Below are 5,000 nucleotides of genomic sequence, written 5' to 3'. Positions count from 1 at the left end.
ATGACCACTTTCTATGTCTCCAGAGATAACATGCATATGCATGGCACCTACTTACGGCCTCAACTTTGCGGTCCTGTTTTGGACATGTTTGCCTCATCTAGTAACTGGCCTGCCTACATCTTTGCTTTCCAGTAGTGTTGTGAACATGTTTATTATTATTGTTCTGTTAGGCAACTCACACACCTTAGCTCTGCTGACATATTTCTGACCTGCTTTTGTCTTCTTTATCATGCCTATCATTCATACATGAGAGATACATGTATCTAAGACGTTTTATGAGTCTACAAAATTAAGGGGTCAAGTTTGGAATTATGAGGGGGGTTAAAAGTTGCCTGAGATATTAAAAATATTACGTCTAGACAATCATGGTAACTGATTCTAAGAAAGATAACCAAATCTCATTTGTAATACCAAATTGTATGCTTGTAAGGTGGCCTTGCATTAGAAGAGGTAACTCCTATTGTTGATCCTGCCCAGTCTTTCCATTCATTTGACTTTCATTTTAGCTTTATGGAAAGACATAGGTGTAGCTATAAAAATGCAGTGAGGTGCTAAAAGAAGTGTATTTATATATTAGAAGTACTCAAAAGGTAAAAGTCATAACAAAAATACTTGCATAAGTATGTTATGTAACTAGATTGAGAGAGAAAACAGACATTTCAGTGTTAAAGATCTTGCATGCTCATTACATTGTGTACTGTCCTTTTTTTCTCAGCATGATTTCAAATTTTCTAAAATGTCATAGCATTCTAATCAGTGTTTAATCCTTTCCTTGAAGGCTTTAATGCCATTTGCCGACACTCAAAACAATTAAATATACTTCAAATTGCTCATGTACTCATAATGTATTATGCCAAAGTAAGGCGACTGTACCATCAAGTTCATCCAATACAAACGAAGTTCGTCAATTATGATCAGATTTTCGTGATTCTTTAATATGTTATACATACATATATAACAATAAACACCACCAAGTTTCAAATCATTTGAATAATAAATAATGAAGTTATTAAAAAACAAAAACAAAATTTTATATTTTGTACTTTAACCATTGACCAAACTTGTTGAAAAAAATACCACATACTCTATTGCAATATCTATAGGTTGCAACAGACAGATATTGGAATTTCCTCTTAGTTTAGTGGGAATTTATCTTTTTCAAAATGTTCAGATATATGGACTTCCATTACCTAAAATGAAAATCGTCAATCACCAAAAACTCGCAAATTTATTTAGCCTCTAAATGATCCAAACCCTATCAGCATCACCCAAGTAGTTATGGAAAAAATATAAAAAAAATATTGACAAAGGTGTAGTTTCAAAATCTCGCTCTGAAGTTCAGGATACTTTTCCCTCAATTTTTTTCTTTCTTTCTTTTTTTGGGATTCTTTCCTCTGCATCAATCTTGATGCATTACATGACATTTACATGGTATTCTGAAGTGTAGCTGGTACCTTGTCCCCTTCTTTTACACGGTACTAATGGCAATAACTGAACATGATTGTAGAAGTACAGCATGTCATCACAAGCTTCGCAGTGCCTAATCCAACCCCGTGAGGCATTTCATATGCTTAAACAACTGCTGCAGCTGTGATTGAGAAGTATTGATCATCATATTGTGTTTCTAAATACAGTAATAACATCTACCATTAGCTGTGTCCCCTTAGTGTGTGATGAGAGCATATGTCTGCGAGATGGCTTTGTAGAGGCAAGAGATTGGCAACATCTCCCTCTGAATTTCTGGTGGTGACTGCCAGTTTTGTCTCCCAAAGACCCAGTCATGGCAATCAGCTGATAAACAGAGTTGCCAGCTAGCTACCAGAGAATACCAAAATAAATTGAAAAGATTTGCCGCAACACGCGGCGTATTCCGAGCACGAGCTCTGATCCAATGCTACACTGGCGGGACGCCCGGCACTGTCTCATGGAACACCGTCATAAATGGGTTAAGGGGGCTGTCGAAATTAATTTTTGACAAATATTTTCAAAAATACTTGAAAACTTTTTAAAAATCTCCTGTAATCTAGTAGGCTTTGGCAATCCCATGATGTAATGTTTCTGCTAAATACGTAAATATATAGGAGTTATGACTAAATCTCTGACCCACCGCCTCCCGACTCTGATGTTTACTTCGTCACATCCGAGAAAATATACTTGACAAATTTGTTTTTCTGGATTTTTCTCAATTTTTTTGGCATTCTCTGGTAGCTAGCTGGCAATTCTGCTTCCTGAATCAACTGATAGCCATGACTAAGAGACAAAGCAGGCAGTCACCACAAGAGTGTGAGCAGGAGGCTGCGCATCTGCTGCCTCAGTGCGACACCATCCCATACACATACCCCTGAAGCGCCCTCATCACACACTAAGAGGACACTACTAATGATAAATGTTATCCCTGTAACTAAAAACATAATATGATGAGAAATACATCTCAATCACAGCTGCAGCAGTTGTTTATTCATATGAAATGCCTCACGAGGCACTGCGAAGCATGTGATGACACGCAGTACTTCTACAATCATGTGCAGTTATTGTCATTAGTACCTTGCAAAAGGGGGGGAACCAGGTACTAGCTACACTTCAGAAAACCATGTGAACGCCATAGAATGCTGATAGCCATGATAAGAGACATTGAGAGCAGTCACCACGAGAGAGCCAGAGCGAGAGCCTGCGCATCTGCCTTGGCGCGACACCATCCCATACAAGTACCCCTGAAGCACCCTCATCACACACTAAGAGGATGCTACTAATGATAGATCTCTATCACAGCTACAGCAGTTGTTTGTTCATGTGGAATGCCTCACGAGGCACTGCGAAGCTTGTGATGACACAGTAGTACCTTGCAAAAGGAGGGACCAGGTACCAGCTACACTTCAGAATACCATGTGAATGCCATAGAATGCATCAAGATTGACACAGATCAGAATTCTAAAAAATTGTGACATACTGTATTTTATTTCCCTTCTAAATCTCCCCCTGTGTGCAAGGAATGGCCAGGGTTACCTTCCACTGGTAGCATCCAGGATCGAACACAGGTCAGCAAGATTGCAAGCCCAGCACGTTACCAAAGCACTACACAGCTTACACACAAAGCAAGTGACAACAAAAAATATAAATTTGCAATTTTACACAATGGCATTTTCCTTTGGGAATCAGATTACTTCATATGTATTTCATTCATAATTTTAGACTTTGTTACAGCATAAATCAGATCCAAGCCAATTCTCATATGCCCATAGGACATAGTACATATTTATATAATAAACAAGCCATATTTATTAGCTTCATTTTTTCTTTTTTTGTCAATAATTGAGTTTGCGTAACTATGATATTTGAATAGTAGGCTCAATTTTGCAATATACTTTAATTTTCAATTTCTCTCCGAATTCCTTGTATGATTGAAAATATTTTTCCTTTATGAACTTGGATATCACAAATTCACTCTAAGTTCCCCAATATTTTTTGGAATAAGATAGTAACACATACTGCTTATAAATAAAATTTCAGCTGACAACAACAAAGCCTAGGCCTATGAGGAAGAACAGCATCAATCTGTGGTGAATGCTTTGACGCCTCTTCTCTTTATTTCTTGTACCGATGACTACTTTTTGTAATTTACAAGCATCTAATCTTCTATTTTCCCTAACATAGTGCTTCCATACCATAAAGATCAACTGTACAAACAACTTGGTCTTCTCTTAGAACCACATTAATCTTTATCTTAATCTTACCAAAAATCCTAATTAAAGTATCTTAAATCTGTTTTCATTTAAATCTTATGAGGCTAAAGCAATTTCAAAAAATCAATCAACTAAACAATTTGGAAACTAAACATGAATTCACACACTTCAGAAGCACCTAACACTTTCATAACATTGAAATAAAGCTGTGCGTAACTGTCGAGAATAGATACGAAAAATACAAAAAATAAACAATGCTCCCTCTATATAACCCTAAATGATCCTCCGAATTATATAAATCAAGCTGCAAGAGAAAGTTAACAGTGAATTTGGATATTAAAAAGGGTACTTGTAGCACCTTAAACAATTGCCGAGGTGATGACTGACAAGCCTACACCATATCTATTTTAACTGAAAGAACTGTTAAACCTCAATGTTCCTTTATTACCAAATAAGAAACCAGTTTAAACTTAATCTTGCCAGCATATGTAGCTTGAGGTCTGATCCCTTTACCAGAGCACATGTGTTATGATTGATTAATATTGACACGCTATAGAGTGTAAGTAACTTCACACTCAAAAAATGCATAATATAACATTAATGTATAAAATGAATAAAATAAATAAATAAATATAGACTCCTACAAGTGCCCATCACTGTCTATCTCCACTTTGGCCTCTATGCATTGTACTCCAGCACTTAGCAAAAACCTCCACCATTTACATGCTAATGAGACAAGCTTGCGAATCTTCCTCATAATTTTTCATGAAGAAGTCTCAGCTTTCTTACAATAACATATGTATGGGAGTGTTTGCTGGCCTTTAACAGAGCATAATACACAGAAATGGCAACACTTGGTGAAACTATTCTGGAAAATCACCATCTTACCCTTTCTAAAACAAACCTTCATAACTATGGTTTCAATATCTTTCATAGAGAGGACTAGATGACTTCGATTCTGGAGTTAAAATTACACCCATCTATTATAGAATTCAAAATGTTTCATTATAAATAGATCATCCCTAAGGCACACATCAAAATTCAATACAATATATACATCATGGAAAAAAAGCTACCTCACAGCGACAAACTCGGTGACAAGCACCGAAAAACTAGTTATGGTTACATATTGATTTCCATATGAATGACCAAACTTCATGCATAAAGTACCAGAACAATGAGAAAATGGAATAATCTACCCGGGTGCAAATGAACCTCTAACCCTACAACACAACACACAAAACATCAGCCAAATGTAATTCCATAAAAGTGTACCCATTTCACAGAGGAAAAAATAGGTCAAGGCTTTGAACACATCAC

The 5,000-nt window shown here is 36.4% G+C and overlaps 1 protein-coding gene across 6 annotated transcripts in view; it reads right to left on the bottom strand.

The window, feature by feature from the left end:
- Positions 1-5,000, bottom strand: part of LOC113813757 (calcium-transporting ATPase sarcoplasmic/endoplasmic reticulum type) — a 27,393-nt gene that overhangs the window by 18,888 nt on the left and 3,505 nt on the right. The gene's annotated exons all lie outside the window — the stretch shown is intronic.

This window comes from Penaeus vannamei, chromosome 21 (genome assembly GCF_042767895.1).
Source record: "Penaeus vannamei isolate JL-2024 chromosome 21, ASM4276789v1, whole genome shotgun sequence".
In the NCBI taxonomy this organism is placed as follows: domain Eukaryota; kingdom Metazoa; phylum Arthropoda; class Malacostraca; order Decapoda; family Penaeidae; genus Penaeus; species Penaeus vannamei.
The sequence above is the reverse complement of the archived record's forward strand: the minus strand, read 5'-3'. Positions and strand labels throughout refer to the sequence as shown.